General features: G+C 33.9%; 1 non-coding gene across 1 annotated transcript; it reads left to right on the top strand.

Moving 5' to 3' along the window:
* Window positions 1-9,906: 9,906 nt before the first annotated feature.
* LOC113930065 lies at window positions 9,907-10,038 on the top strand. Its single transcript, XR_003522436.2, has one exon. It is a non-coding gene; the product is annotated as a small nucleolar RNA SNORA72 (small nucleolar RNA).
* Window positions 10,039-17,814: the final 7,776 nt, after the last annotated feature.

Raw genomic sequence — 17,814 nt, 5'->3', positions numbered from 1 at the left:
TCAACACCTGTTTCTCAAGAAAACGTTTCTGCCAAGACCACCTACCTCATAAGGGTATGAGAATTACTAGTTTTAATTTCAAAGCTTAAGCTTTGCTAGAGTAGCTTCTAAATGGTATTGGTTGGAATACTTTCAATATAATTAGAAACTCACTTCAAATAGGTAGGCTTTGGTAGGTTCCTCCGCAACAATTTTTAAGGTTAGTTTAATTTCAGCTGTTTGAAAATTTAATATTTTTTATTTTATTGTTGATTTAATTTGGATATCTTTTATGACTAATGGTGCTGAGCATCTTTTTATGTGTTTGTTATTCATATATATCTTCACTGAAGAAATGTCTGTTTGAATTATTTGCTTAGTTTTTAAAATAGTTGCTTTTTTTACAATTGAGTTTCAAAAGTTCTTTATATATTCTGGATACAAGCTTTGAAATATTTGTCAATATTTTTTTTCCAAATTGATTACTTCCTTTTTTAATAGTGTATGTAAAAGAGCAGTTCTAACTTTACAAAATCAACTTTTATCAATTTATTCTTTTATGAGGTTTGGGTTTTGGGTATTATTTGCAAGAAATCTTTGTCTAAAAACTAAAGTTAAAGTGACTTTCCCTTATGCTTTCCTCTTACAGTTCCAGATTTTTCACTTATGTCTATGATACACTGAGTTAATTTTTGAGGTGCAAATAATGGATTAAAGTTTATTTTTCATCATAAAACTGCTCAGTTGTTCTAGAACTATATGTTGTAATGACTGTCCTTTCTTTAATGAACTGATAATCAAACATATTTGTTGGCCTGTTTCTGGAATTCCGTTCTATTGATCTATCTTGATGCTAATACCATGCTTTCTTAATTACTGTAACTTAATAAGCATGAAGTCACACAGCATACGTTCCTACATTCTCCTCACTTTTTTTTTTTTGCACTAGTTTTGGCTATTTTATGTTCTTTGCATTTCTGTATGAATTTTGGAAATAGTACCTCAATTTCTGACAAAGATTAAAAAACCCTGCTTGCAAGGATTACAATGAGGGTAGCACCTAATATACAGATTGGTTCTGGGGAGAAATGGCATTTAACTATATTTAATATATATTTATATATTTATATTTAACTATATTGAGGGTTTTTTTTAATGCAAGAACATTATATAACATTTTTTAATTTTAGATTTTCCTTAGTTTTTCTCAGTAATTTTTTTCCATTTTGAGTATAAAGATCTCACATGAATTTAGTCAGATTTATTCTTAAAATATATCATAATTTATCAGAATAAATGATAACGTAATTTAATTCCTAAATGTTCTTTGCATTATATGGAAATGCATTTTATTTTTATATTGATTTTTTATCCTACAAATGTTGTAAACAAGCTCATTACCTCACTAGTGTTTTTTTTTCTTTTTTTGTAGATTTTATATTTTCTCTATAGATGATCAAATACTCTGAGAATAAAAATGGTAGCATTACTTCTTCCTTTCCAAACTGTATACTTTTTTTGTTTGTTTGTTTCCTTTTTTTTTTTTTTTGCTTTACCTTGAAAAGAGGAATGAACCAGAAAAGCAAGCTGTCAGGACCTTTAAGTACCTATTTCTTGCAGCTCAATATCTAATGTTGCTAACTAGCCCAGTATTCTTTCCAGTCATAAGAGACAATTGATTCTATTTTTGCTTAGTTTTTTTGAGTTTGATTTCCTTAAAAATCTTAATAAATATACCAGTTTTAAAGCAAATAATAGTTGTTCTCTCTTCTTACAAAGATACCATATCTACAATATAAAGTGGAAACTCTAAAGATAATGTGAATTTCCAACTTTTTCTTTTTCTTTTCTGTGACCCTTTGTCTATTCTTTTCTGTGACCCTCTGTCTATTCTTCCAACATACTAAAAACTATGTCCTACATCCTGGACTTCAATAGCTTTTCCCATAATTTGGGATTAATAATAGGTTCCTGACAAAGTAAGGGAGAGGGAAAACACAAACATTTTGGACACTGGAATGATAAGACAGCCAAAGGGTCAGTGAACTAATACATTCTGGGATAGTTTGAGATCTTATAGGGTAAGTGGAAGTAGATCATACAAGGTTTGGTAGGCACAATACAGAGTTTAGATTGTATTCTTGTGAAGAGAGAAGGTTTTGAGGCTTTTAATTAAGGGAATTATATAATCTGATTTATGTTAAAGAATTAACTACAGGATTTGGTGGAGAATGAATCTTAGGACAGCAACAATGACAGCAAGGAGTGATAAACTGTTTTATTTTGCAAGGCAGGCAGATCAAGATGATGAACTGACTATGGCTATGGTAATAAAATTGGAGAGAACTAGACAGATTAAGGATATATTTTAGCCATGGATCCAAAAACATTTTAACCACAGATTCAAGGATGTGGACCTTGAGGGAAGTGTGAAATTATGGCTAACACCTGAATTTTGGATGAAGCAGTTGGTTTGCTGGTGGTGACATTAACTGAAGTGGAGAAGAACTGGGCATATGCTGTACCATGTTCTAGAAGAAAAAAAAATGACTGACATCTGTAACTTGTTAGGTTTCAAATACTATTAGAAATGCAAGTGGGAGATTATGCATGCAAATGGATAGAAGAAATTGGAGTGTAAGGTAGAGGATAAATCTGGGAATTGCCAACATATAATGTAATAACATTAAGGAAAAAAACATGGAGAGAAGAGGGAATGAAGACTACTTTCATCATCAATAATTGGTTTGTGTAACACAGTGAGAAGGAGTTTCCAGTGATCGAGAAACAAAACCAAAGGACACGTGTCAGAAAATCCAAGGGAGGAAAATATCATCTGCATTAAATGCTACAAATAGATCATGCACAATGAGGACAATGGCATATTCATATTTTGGCAACAGTGAATGAATTGATAGCTTTTGTAAGAGTGAGTTCAGTAGAATGATGCAGAAATAAGTCATTTTGGAATAGTTGGAATATTGTCAAAAGAAAAAATACTCTAGTTTTTGAAACTGCATTTCTTTAGTTATAGTTATTTATGTTAAGACATTTCTTTATAGTTTTAAGTGAATAGTTTAGATTGGTGGCTGCCAGAGATGGGGGCTGGGGGGTGGATGAAGTGGGTGAAGGTGGTCAAAGGCACAAAGTTCCAGTTATAAAATAAATAAGCCCTGGGGTTATAGTGTACAGCATGGTGACAATAGTTAGTAATACTGTATTGCATATTTGGAATTGCTGAGAGTAAATCTTGAAACTCCTCATCATAGAAACAAAATTTAACTTTGTGTGATGATGGATGTTAACTAGACTTATCATGGTGATTATTTCACAATATATGCAAATGTTGATTCATTATATTACACACTTGAAACTAATATAATGGTATATGTCAATTGTATCTCAATTAAAAAAAGAAATTCCCTTGGTTTTCAAGTATTATTCAATTAATTTTTAGTATTCCTTTTAGTAAACTAATGGGAGCTGAAGAATTGTAATTATTAGAACCTGAAGAATCAAACTTGAAATTTCAAAATAGTCAAAATTGGCAAACCCATGTCATGTGTTTTCCTGAACCAAGGACTATTAGAAAGAGGGATATAGGGCCTATATTGGCTTATATAGGCTTTGTTCCCTAAATCATCCTCTGGTAAGAGTGTGCAATTATAATGATTAGCTATGACTAAGTATGGGCCATTCCTGAGCATGTCAAATTCCCCAACCTGTATTACTCCAGAACCATATGGAAGAGATGAAATACATATTAGGAACATATTTAGGAATACATATTTAAAATATCCACTATGCAGAACTATGAGAGATCCAAAAAAAGAGACCCAAAGCAGTAATAAAAACAAATGAATATGCTATATATATTGTATAATTTCAAATGTTAGAGTAACATAAGCTGAATGAAAATACAGGGTTTTTGGAGAAGTCACAATCAATAGTTGTGAGCACTGAACATCGTGCAACTGAAAGCAAAGAACTAGTTTAACACAAGAAAAATTAGGATAGAATTACTAGGGGAGAAAATCACAATAATTATATTCTGTTGTGTTCTTTAACAAATCAGGAGAACAGATGCTCCGAGTCCGTGTAAAATTAAAAAAATATATATATATATTAAATATATCAAGTTTAATTTTGAAAGTAATAAACTTTTGATATTATTATCAATATTTTTGATATACTTTTTCATATACTTGGGAATTAACTATACCATTCAGGATGGGGAGAATACATTATCATAATGCCATTTGTCATCCTATACTCAGTTACCTCCAGCTTCCTCCCACAAACACACTTCGCTTCGCTATTTACAGCAGCTAATAAGGCAGTCAATAAGATCAGGATTAATTCTGGGAATTAAAGTTACGGAGTAATATAAGGGATTTTGCCGCTGCCACTGTGTGGTCTTTTGTATAATTATAACTTTAATTTTGTTCTGTATTTCAGAACAAGGACTTGACTTTTTTTTCTAAATTATAAGAACTAAAAAGAAGTCCGGTTTTGACAAGTCGTGTTATTATATTCTTACATACTTTTTCTGGAATCTATTCTTTAGCATTAGGGGGAATTGAGTACACTAGTCCTCCGGGAGGCCTTTTTATGATTCTTTTGTGTCTAAAAGAAATTATGAATAACATTTTCCTCGTTTCTTTCATTTTAAACTATATTTCATAAGGCTGGATAAGCATAATTTTTTTCCAGCTGTTTCTATGGCTGCTTATTTTTTTGAGCACAGTGTTTGCAGCACTGATTTCTAATTCATAGAACATTCAGTGCACATTGTTCTTACTCAGTATGCATATTACTAAAAGAGTCTAAATCAGTTTTAGAAAGTTTAGGTACTTAAAACTATGATGATGTATATAAGCTTGTAATAATCATTAAGATAAAAGAAAATGCAATTTTGCAAATGTTTTCTTTTAATTTTTATAGATTAGTCTCCCTTTTAAAAAATGTTATGGAAAAGAATATCTAGTTTATCTATTTCCTTAAAACAACGAAACAAAATACTCTTAAATTGTACAGAATAAATTTACACTATGGTAGCAATAAGAAAAAAGTTTAAAAGAACAATGTTATTATGTAAAAATTTAGACATTCTTGAAAAAAATCATTACAGTAATAATAGTAATGATGATGATATTTGAGATGCTATTGGCACAAGATTTCAATTTCATTACGTCAGTTCCAAAATCTATTTCTATTTGCATTAAACAGTGAAAAGTTTAGAATATTTTTTCATTTTATTTTTCTCAAGAAAGTATTATACACAACATACCACAGGACGTTTTTTAAATCAATAATAATTTAATTGAAATCTTGCCAATCTTCACCTGGTAGAGCACTCCTACCACTTTCACCTCGACTTGGCTACTCATTCCTTTTTTATATCCCGAGATCCTCATGGATTCTCCTTGCTTTTTTTTTTCCCAGCACTTTTCATTTAAAATGAAGTTTGCTTGAAGATATAATAAAAATAATTTATTGTCAGGATGGAATTAGATAATCCATACACACCAATTGTATAATAGCAACATACAGTAGGCATTGTATAATTTTTTCTAATATTAACTTGAATTTTTCATTTTGCCTTATATTTCTAATAATAATCCTCTGTGCTGGTTTACAATCTATATTCTAATAACAAGATGAGACTTTTTAGCTAATTTTAGTTAGGAGATCATGTAGGATAAAATAATGAGTTGAGCAATATATTTCTAGATTATCAAATACTTGGAGACATAGAAGACTCCCACAGTTATCTTTGTTGTTGAAATGTTACCTAGACCTCATAACCTCAATTAATTCCTGTCTGATTCCCTGATTTTATTAAAATATATATACATGTAGGAAAAATCTAGTAGAGTGGGGGAGTTTCAATTTATAATATATACAACAAAGTAAAAAAAAAGTTTGTACTGATGGAATCTAAAATACTTGGAAGATATTTGAATAGAAATAGGGCCATCTATGTTTTAACAAGTGTAAAAGAAAAAAGCTCTGGACACTTAACATCTGTGAAATGAGTAAATTTCAATCAGATTCCTTCTATGTTCTATGTACACAGCAGTGATGAAAGGGGATTATAGGAGAGTGTATTCATCAGAGAATATTAATAGGAATACAGAGATTAGCTTATCGCCAATAAAACATATACGAAGCCACATGTCCACGTTCCCTGTTTTGTGACTTCCTCCAGCAGCTTAGGCTGCTTCAGAAATGAAGAGAACAGAAAGTTGAACTCAACTAGGATTTGAGATTTGTTCAAGTTGTGAAACAAAACGACAGAGCAGTTAGAGTGTTTGGATTCATAGGAAGCTATCTCCGAAGTGATGGACCGAGAAATCTGAGATTAGTAATGAGGGACATAAAGTGAATGGATGTAATGAAAGCAGAATACTCTGAACAAGCTTGGAGAATGACTGAAGAAACTGAGTGAAACAAGATGGAGGGATAAAAGTTTGTAGGTAGGGAATGGGATGTTTGGGTGAGGAGGTTTTGAGGGTGGAAGCAAGGCAAGTGATAAAACTGATTATGAGTTTTGCTGAGTCTTATTATTGGACTCGATGAGAAATAATTTTATACGTGGAAAATCTGAATTGCTGAAAGACCAAGAGTTTGACAATTTATTTCATGGATGTTGGAATTACCAGGAGGGTTATAAAATATGATGAAAGGAACACTTTAAGTCAAGTGGCTATTGTTTCTTCCCCTATGTTCCTCCCTCCCTCCTTCCATCCTTTCTTTATTTTCTTTACTTATTATTCTTATTCAATAAAATAGAAGTGCTCTGTATAATGGTAGAGAATAATTAAAAGGAAAGTGAGAGCATGCTTGTCCTCATGGTGAAATGGCAGAAGCCTCAACATACTAGAATTTCTTAGGAAAAAATAGCAATTGAAAGTCTACTTGGATAAATATAGATCAAATGGTATATCACTCCCACCTCTTGCAATAAAAATGATGGGACTGTGACCAAATAAACAGCAGTCATATGAAAGCCCTCAGTGGAACTAATTACCCTCAGGTTTGAGGATTAGTTAGCAGGTAAAAAAAGAAAAGATATAGGGTGTGCTCAGAGAGACAGAGAACGTAAGAAGTTGCTCATTTGGAATTCTTATGGTGAGGTCTTTGAGGTAGAGATGTCAAGAGATCAGTGGCGGGACTATGCTAGCACTTTGTGTTTTTGGCTGATCAAAACGTAATAATTGCGAGAAAACCCATAGGAATCACAATGTAAATAGTGCTTAGTTCTTGGAGATGTTATTGTTCCAATCTTTTTTCTGGTTTTTGAGGAAACTATTACCTGTGGCTCCTGGAAACCAGATACTCGGCATTATCCCACAGTACAACCTTATCTCTTTGACATTGCCAAGACAGTGGAAATGCTAGCCTGTAACTTCTCTAATTTCCTAAAACTGTACTTATTTCCTTTTCTCAATGACAGCAACCTTGTCCAGCTGTGTTTCCAGAATCTCAAAAAACTCTGTCCACAATCCAGAGCTGGAGAAACCTATCTTTTGAATCATTTTTACTATTTGTCCTGAACCCATAAAGATTGATACTTTTGCTTCTATAGAATTGCAAAAGAATTTGTGATAGTTTGAGAACTACCAAAATCATTGCAGTGATTTTTTTCTGACCTAAGAAGTGTATTTAAGAAATCAGTTTTGCATAAATCTTCTGAACCCAGAAAGCATTTTTTTTTTTTTTTGGAAAGAGGGGGAATTTCCTGTAATCCTATGGTCCCTAAACTTAAATGCTGACCAAAAACCTGAGGTGGTTCTTTAAATTACCAGTATCAGAATCAAATTCCAGACATTCAGAGGAAGGAAACCTGGATGTGGGGCCTAGAATCTTCCACCTTTACATCATCACAGATGATTGTGATGCAGTCTATCCAATTGAGCCTATTTTGAGAAACTGGATTCTAAATTTACTGTAGTTCTTAGGACAAATTTTGAAGGCCACATTTCCCCTTAGTTTTTTTTTTTTATGTTATGTTAATCACCATACATTACATCATTAGTTTTTGACGTAGCGTTCCATGATCCATTGTTTGTGCATAACACCCAGTGCTCCATGCAGAATGTGCCCTCTTTAATACCCATCACCAGGCTAACCCATCCCCCCACCCCCCCCCTAGAACCCTCAGTTTGTTTCTCAGAGTCCATAGTCTCTCATGGTTTGTCTCCCTTAGTTTTTGAAGAAACAAATTTAACAATTTCAAAAGTTCTTCTAAATTTAAAAAAAAGGTAACTATATGGAAAGAGGATACATTAATCACCTTAACCATAGTAATCTTTTTACTATGTAGATGTATAGTAAAGCATCATGCTGTACATCTTAAATATATACAATTTTTATAAAAAATGAAATTAACAAAACATATTTTTAAAAATTTATTCTTTAATTAGAAACCTTGGATTAAAAAGTCATATCAGGACTCAAGCAAAGGCAGAGACCCATAAACACCTGATTTTTTCTTCTCAGGCTGGAACAGAGTTTCAACCAGGCAAGATTCACTGCAGGTCTAGCTACAGACTCTTCTGCATTCCTGGTTGCAAACTAATTTTACTTCATCAAGGGGCCTAACTGGAGGGCATTTGAGTCTCAGAATATAAAGAATACACTTGCATTGATGTAAGTTTTTAAATAATGCTGAGATACTTCTAACTTAAAAGTTTACTCAGTTCATTTATATACATTACAGAATTTAGACAATTTACTTATAATAATTAAGTGATACCATCATGATTATCAAACTGAAAAGAGTGGGCACAATTACTCTTTTCTGAATGGAGTATTTCTAAAAAGATTGGTGACCAAGGTTAACTGAGTAGGATTTCTTTAATAGTAAGGCTTGCCTGGACACCCCCATCTCTACTTTCAGTTGTCCCAACAGGTACAGGATATTTTGTATCTCATCTCCCCAGTGGAGTATTCCTGATTTAAAATACAGAAATGATACTTTACAGATTTTCTTCCTTAACATGCTGCCCAATGAGTAAGCAGTGTGTCTTCAGGTAAAGAGCCTGAAGGAAAACCCCAACTTCCATTTGTAATTGGTCTTAAATAACATGCTTACCTCTGAGCTCCATTTATCTCATAACAAAAATAGTGATACCTTTTACCTGAAAAGAAATACTACAGATGAATTTGTGAAAAAAAACACATGTGCATGCTATTCTGTTGTGTGTGTGTGTGTGTGTGTGTATATATATATATATATACAAAAATATACATATGTCTATGCATATAAATAATATATATACTTATAAATAAGTAATAAAATTTGGGAAAATATATTACATGGTAATTTTTTTAAAGATTTATTTATTTATTTTAGAAAGAAAGAGGGCATGAGCAAGTGGGGAAGGGGAGGGAGGAAGGGAGAGAATCCTAAAGCAGACACCCCACAGGAGGCTCTATCCCAAGACCCTGAGGTAATGACTTGAGCAGAAAACAAAAGAGAGTCTGCTGCTTAACCTACTGCACCAACCAAGTGCCCCTGCATGGTAAATTGGAAGCAATCAGTAAATGTTAACTCCTTATCCCTTGAAAAAAGCCAAAAAATTCCGTGGGCTAATACAAATTCTCTAAGGTATAAAGTGGTAAAATGAATTAGACATGTTGACATGTTCCAGGAAAAAAGATGGTAATGCAAACCTATCAACCCATCAGGATTCTTCAAAACTATCAGTGTCATAAGAGACACAAATAATAGAGAGTGTACATAACATCAAAAGAGAGTCAAGTCACATGATAACTAAATGCAATGCTTGAATTTTTATTGAGTCCTGGATTGAAAAGGTAAATGAACGAAAATAAAACATCTAAAAAATATATGAGCAAATTTGAAAAGGGACTATATATTAGATTATAGATATATATATTTTAAGATTTCAATTTATTCCGCGAATATTCTCGCTGTTCTGATTTTGTAATAATCAGGGCAGGCTAAACATTCGCTATATTAAGACCATGCATGTGTCCCCAGAACTAGTTCTTTCCCTAGGTCTGGTTTCAACAATGCTGGTGATAAACCAAGTCTGATTATATGATGTATCATATATGGGAAGTGCCTGTGACTCAGTATCTGATTATCCTTGAGAAATGACCTCAAAGCTAGTGTCACAACCTTTGAAGATAGCCATTGCTAATTTGATGATTACCAGTTGCAATTAAATGAATTGTAAAAAAAAAAAAAAGATTTCAATTTATTTATTTTTTTGAGAGAGAATGCATGCACGAGGGGGGAGAGGTAGAAGGGGAGGGAAAGAATCTCAAGCTGACTCCCTGATGAGCACGTAGCCCCGTGCAGAGTTCACAGGGTTTGATCTCAGGACCCTGAGATCATGACCTGAGCCAAAATCAAGCTTAACTGACTGAGCCACCTAGGCACCTCAAGATTATATTATTGACATTATTAAGTCTCTGGTGCAATAATTGTATTATGATTATATGGTATATTCTTCAGAGATGCATTCTAAAGTATGTAAAGTGACAGGATGTCTGCAAATGTCAAATGGTTAATAAAGGGAAAGAGAGCAAGAAGAATTTCAATAAAGTAAAAGGTATACCCTCATACTACTTCTCAGACAGAAACATGGCCCAATGCTAAACTAAGAAAGCACTTTAATCAAAAGTAAAATATAAGTTGGTTTAAATATTAGAGAATTATCCTAACGGTGTTAACTATTTATGTAAATTGAAGGAATTGTGAACATAAGAGCTGATTTTCAGTACTTTAATTTGGCTTTCTAAACTAAAACCTACAAAAGAAATAGTAAAAAATAAATGTCTGCTATTTTCAATTACTATTTTTAAAATTCAGTTACAAAAAGAGTTGACATCATTTTAAGTTATGAAAATACAGAATGTGTCACTGATTGCCAGTTGTTGTTCAGATCCAGTCTTAGTCAGATTTATCTCAAGAGAAAGATTATGATATTATCAAAGTTGGATGTCTTTCCAAACACTGTTTTTCACTAATTATTTTTGGAATTTCAGGGAGTCAGAACATTTGAATTGACTTATAAAGGGATTAAGAATGAGGTGGAAACATCTGCTCTTGTCACGTTGTTATTTTTCATGAGCATCAATTCTATACAGAACATTTTTTTGTTTTTATTTCAAAAGAATTAGTACTCCAGCAAAGTAAAATAAGTTCATTAATAATTTACAGATAATGCTGTCAATGTGGCAGTACTAATTATATGATGATGTAGAAGTCTAGAATGGTGGTAAGAAAGCAACTCTGCCTCCCCCCAAAAAAAATTGACCAAAAAAAAGTAGGTATAATCATACAAGATGATTGTGTTTCCCTTTTAAAATGAAAGCTGCATCCAAGTACAAAATCTCCTTACTTTTCTCGAGACAAAGTTTATGGAGTGATTCTGAGCCACTCGATTGATAATTAGCTTCCATTTTTATGTGTACTATTTTAGAAATAATCAGTTTCCATGTTCTGATGATTCAAACTTGGATTTTTTTTTTTTAAATCACCAATAGAATGATGTGGAGAATGTGATGTTTGGAAGGAGAGACCCTGAGTCAGGCAGCTAAGGTTCCAACTCCATCTCATTTCAAAACCGTGACCTTGAGCAAATTACTTAGTTTCTCTGTTTCTCATTTTACCCATGTGTAGAGAATGAAATAATAATAGACCACATTACATAGAGCTATTGTGAACATTTAATTAATGAATATACATAAAGTCTAATGAAAGCAATGCAAATGTTTACTTATGAAACATTCACATTTCAAGTCTCTTACTTGAATCTGGGCGTTTGAGATCTTATTCTTCCATTCTTCCCCTCTTTCTCTTTCTCTCTGTCTTTCTCTTTCTAGAAATAGATATCTTCCTCTTTTCTGTAAAGTTTCTTCTCATCTTACCCACATCTGTAATTATTTTTAGGTTTATTTTTCTATCCTAAATCTGAGTATGTAACTGTCAAATAAACAATCAGTTTGAATTCGAGAAAGGAGAGACTTAAAGAGACTATAGCAATAAGAAGAATGCTCTGACCACAGATCTGCAGTTACAAATCAAAGCAAAGAAAGACTTCTTTTTTTTCTAATAAAGAGGGGTGGTAGCCTTGTGAGGGGCTAGCAGGAACTTTGTAGGTGATAGCAGGTGGGAGTGGAACAGATGGTATTATGAGGGATGTTGAACAGGATTTCTTCCCCCTGGAGTCAGTCTGTTTTCAGGATGAGCTGTAAGGGGAAGATGTTCTGCATCTTAGTTCTTTCTTAAGCTTAGGGGCAAATCTAAAAGGAGAAAAATTCATAGGATCTGAAGAGAAACCAGACAATGAAGGGCAAATCTAAATCCAAAGTATATGTCATCCAGAATAAAACTTGATTAAATTTTAGTCAAGCCAAGTCAATGGGTAGGTAATGGGCAGTTCAGAGCACTTGATGGTCACCTATCTCTCCTCTTCTAGCCATTGACCAGTAAGTCTCTACTTCAGAATGAAAAGTATGGAGATACTGAAAACTATTGTTTATTTTTCCAGAGAAAAATAGGGAGAATGAAATCCACTACAGAAGAGGCAAAGAATCAGAGATAAACTTTTGTCAAATAATAAAGATTGCTTACTTGATTCGAAGGCTCTCAACAACAATATGTCTTCAGAATTTGAAAATGAAAATAACAAATGCCAACATAATACCATCTATAATATATATTTTTCAAATTGCAGTTTGTACTGCAACGTGCTGATAAAAGTTATTTTTTCTAGCACAACTTGTATCTTTGAACAAGAAAATGAACAATAATGCATTCAGTTACATGACAGCTAAAATCACTTCTCCCAAAAGAGTAATTAATTTACATTTATGGAGATGTTTCTTTTTGATTGTTAATATAGCAAATATATTTAATGTTTGCCAGTTCATTTAATTTTTGTCATATCCAACATTTCTTTCAGTTAAAGCAAAAATTTTGTCTGTCATATTTTAACAGCTATGGCTTTTACGTTAGTGAAACAAATTTAATTATAATTAATATATAAATGTACATAATCATAGTTACACACATATAAATAGGCTTCAAATTTGTAATTACATAATATATGTTATAAAAGGGAAAATAATTAATGGGAAAGCAAAAATCATTTGCTCAATGATGCTGTGGAAATTCCCTCTTTGGCAAAAATTAAAATAAAAAATAATGTGACAAACACATACCTATTCAAGCAAAGAAAACTCATTTGAATAAAAAATGTTAACACTTTTGTATCTGAGTTATGGAATTAAGGCTGATTTCTATTAGCTTTTTTTGAAGGTTTATTCAGTAAGTTTTTCTTTTATTATAAAAAAGAAACAAAAGTATAATTCATTAATTTTGTGATCAAGCCACAAATCACCTTTAATTATATGGAATTCTGATATTTCTTTGTTTTAGTCAATTATATCAACATTAGGACATTTATGGTTAGAAAACTCTAACATAGGTAGTAGATGATAGAAGATAGATAAGTAGAATGGTGATAGAGATAGAAAAAGTTTCTATGTTAAACAAGAACCAAACCACCAATATTTTGCACTGCATCCTCAGTCTACACTTCTTTTCTCATTCAATTCCTATAATAATTCTATAAAATACGTGTAATTTCCCCCATGTTATGGATACAGAGATTTAGTGACATGTCCATATTCAAATATCTAATAAGTGGGATCTTACAACTTCCTGACAACTAAATCTGATAGTTGAACCCACTTATTTTTTTTTTTATTTTTAGTTCTCAACTGGAATAAACAATGATTATAAAAATCACCTTGTATACTTATTTAAAATATGTATCTCTGACTTCCACTTCATATGTTCTGAATCAAAACCCCTAGAAAAGATCATGGAAAATTATTTAATCATGTACCTTAGGTATGTATTAGTCAGGGTTCTCCAGAAAAATAGAATCAGTAGGAGATATCTATAGATAGAAGATGATAGATGATAGATAGATAGATGATATATAATAGATAGATAGATAATTATGAGAAATAGGCTTATACAATAATGAACAGCCAAGAAGTCTCACATTCTGCTGTCTAGAAGGAAAGCTGAGATCAAGAGAAGTCGGTGGTGTAATTCAGTCCAGGTCTAAAGGCCTGAGATATAGGGAGCCAACCATGTAAATCACATTTTGAAAGCAGGAAAAGACGGATGTCCTAGCTTGATCAGTTAGGCAGAATAAAGAATAAATTCTCTCTTCTTCCACCTTTTATTCTATTCAGGCCTTCAGTGGATTTGATGATGCCTATCCTTAGCAGTAGAGGTAATCTGAGTCCACCAAATTCACATGAAAATCTGATCTAGAAATACCTTCATAGACACACCCAAAATAATGTTTAGCAAAATAACTGGGCACTGTAACCTGCTCAAGTTGACACATGAAAGTAACCATCACAAGTTTACTTCTATTCAACTTGGTCCTTCAATTATACTTAATTTCCAAATAAAGACAACCATGTCATAATTCTGTCTATCATGATATAACTATCCTACATACTGAAAAAGTACTAATCCCTTACCCAGAAAAGAAGGAAAACTGCTTGTGTGAGTTTCACTCTTCTCTTCGATATACCATAACTTGAATATTATAATGTAAAATTAAATATATTAAAAACTGGGGGTGCCTGGGTGGCTCAGTCGGTTAAGCGGCTGACTCTTGGTTTCAGTTCAGGTCATGATCTCAGGGTCCTGGAATCGTGCCCCACATCAGGCTCCACGCTCAGAAGGCGGTCTGCTTGTGGATTCTCTCTCTCCTTCTGTTCTTCTTCCCACTTGTTCTCTCTCTCTCCCTCTCAAATAAATAAATAAATAAATGAATCTTTAAAAGAATATTAAAAACTGTAATATAAATTCAGCACTTCTAATGTTATATGATAGGGGAATAAGAGAGGAAAGAAAAAGATATTTGTTTCATACACACAAACATCACACAAATATATTCATAACAAACTAAGGAGGAATAACTCATAATAATTAGAGTCCTTATTTCTGTAACTGGTCATGTGGTTGTAGCTGGTATTTAGAACTACTTTCTTTCACTGTCTGATCTGTATTCCCTTTGCCTTCAGCAAACACCTCAGCTGGTCATGGTTCTTTATCTGCTGGGGTGACCCAAACCTTCATTCCTGAAGGGTTTGAGCCATTAGTAACCTTGTCTGGATTGGGTCATTGTAGTTTTTCATTGTCCTTAATCATAGAACATGATATCACAAGCATGATAACACTAAAAGATTTTGTAAGCAATCTCCTCCTATATTGCAGGCATACTCTTCCTTACCTCTGTTTTGCAGTAGTAGTCCAATTTCCCCTTGGTAGTCAAGACCAATTACCCAAACAGCACAGTCACTCCCTTCTTTGCATTGTGACTCAGTCACATGAGGAATCCAAAATGTCCCAGTGGCAGTCTCAGTTCTCAGTTCAATGAGATCACTGTTGTGCCTCCTGGAGGAATCATTTGTTCCTCTGGAACTAAGACCTCCAGGCAAGGAGAGCAAGGAGCAAAAATTTTGCTCGTGGATCATAAATGTTAATATTGAGTAATGCCACTCACATTTCCACCCCTTGACTCCTGGCCCTGTGACGCTTGGCTATACGATAGAGCATCATATATCAGATGCTGATTCAGAGCACACGCAGCTTTCCAGATAACCCTGTCCCAGGCCTACAAGGTATTATCACCTAGATATTACTGTAACTGCGTATTCAAAAAGCCACCATTCTATCCACCATTCTATTAAGCCACCTGTTTCAGGATGATGTGGAACATAGTATGGCCAGTGAATCCCATGAGCATGGACCCATTGCCACACTTCTTTTGCTGTGAAATGAGTTCCTTGTTCAGAAGCAATACTATGTAGAATTCTATGAAAGTGGGTAAGGCATTCTTTAAGTTTTACCTACAGGTGCTTTGGCAGAACCATGTGTGCAGGCAAGGTGAATCCACATCGAGATTATCTATTCTAGGAAGAACAAAATGCTGTCTTTCCATGATGGGAGTATTCCAATGTAATCAAATTGTCACCAGGTAATAGGCTGATTACCCTGGGAAATAGTGTCATATCAAGGGCTCAGTGTTGGTCTCTGTTGCTAGCAAGATTGGGCACACAGTGGTGCTTGTAGCTAGGTCATCCTTGGTGAATGGAAGTCCGTGTTGCTAAGTCTATGCATAATCTCCATTCTTGCCACCATTGCCACTTTGTTCATGAGCCTGTTGGACAATGACAGGAGACTGGGGAAAGTAACTGACTGGTATTCACAGAACAGGACATTCTATTTGCTTGATTATTAAAATACTCCTTTGTCGGGGTAAGTCTTTTGTGTATATTCACATGGGACAAAAATATCCTCACTTTTTTGCCCACTTGGAGGGATCTATTCATATATTTCTTCCCCAAATCTTATCAGAGATTTTCCATTTATTTTCCTTCTAATTCCCTGACCATCCATACAAATCACTGGTCATATCCCATGAATCAAAAGATAATGCCACATCTGACCATTTATACTTTCACAGAAAGTAAATATCCAAATGCACTGCTCAAAGTTTTTCCACTGGGAGGATTTCCTTTCACCACTGTTCTTGAGGGGTATCTCAAAAATGGTCTGCAGTGCTACAGCTGTCCATTTTGGGGTGATGCATACATACCACACAACCATTTGTGAACCAGACTGGAGTATTTTCTTTCTCTGCCAACTGATCAAAGAGAAATTCCCATGTGACCATGCTTACAGGCTGGGAGAGAGGCCTTGTGGCAGGAATAAAGAACCATGGATATTTGGGACATTTCTTTATGTAATTTACTTGTGCCTTCAGAGCCTGATTGGGCCTGATCACATATACACCATTTTTTTGATGCTGGAGTGCTGTTCCAACTTTATGACTTGATGGGTGGGAAAACACTCAGTTCAAGATGAGCAGCTCAGGTTGCATGGTAACTTGATGGTTCATGGTTAGCATTCAATCTGTACTAAGGAATAATAACAGGCCAAGATATATTTTTCAAAGGGGAGTAGTAATCTGCAGAGCATGGCACATTTTGATCTAAAATCCTGAGCGCCTGAGCTATTATTCACCTATAAGGGTTTGCCAAAATTTCAAATAACATCCCTATCTGCCACTGCCACTTCAAGCACCACTGGATCTGCTGCATCTTATGGCCCAGTGGCAGAGCATCTTTCACAGAAGCGTAGATGTCTTGCAGATCCTTCTCCTGTTCTGGGCCATGCTATTAGCAGCTTTTTTGGGCACTCAGTTAATGGGCAGAGTAACATGCCCAAAGGAAGACTATGTTGCCTGCAAAATTCAAAGATGTCCGTGAGATATTATTACCCTTTTTTGGTTACAAGAAGGGTCTTATGCAAAGATTTTTCTTTCACCTTAGAGAGAACACCCCTTTGCAATTTCCCTGAAGTAGAAGGCCATGAATTTTTGTTGGATTTATTTCTCACCATGTAGTATGCAAGTATCTTACTGATAAATCCAGAGTAGTTGTTACTTCTCACTTACTAGGTCTGATTAGCAAAATGTCATTAATGTAATTAACCAGTGTGATATCTTGTGGAAGAGAAAGATGATCAACGTCCTTGCAAACTAAATTATGACACAGAGTTGGATAGTTGATATACCCCAGAGGTAGGAGAGTGAAGGTGTATTGATGGCATCATCAGATGAAAGCAAAACTGCTTCTGCTGACCTTATTGAGAGTGACGGAGAAAAAGCCATTTTCCAGATCATTTGTTACATGCCATATACTGGGGGATTTGTTAATTTGTTCAAGTTCAAGCAATGAAACCATATCTGGTAC

Source organism: Zalophus californianus, chromosome 5, assembly GCF_009762305.2.
Source record: "Zalophus californianus isolate mZalCal1 chromosome 5, mZalCal1.pri.v2, whole genome shotgun sequence".
Taxonomy (NCBI): Eukaryota; Metazoa; Chordata; class Mammalia; order Carnivora; family Otariidae; genus Zalophus; species Zalophus californianus.
This window is presented reverse-complemented; position numbering and strand designations above follow the sequence as displayed.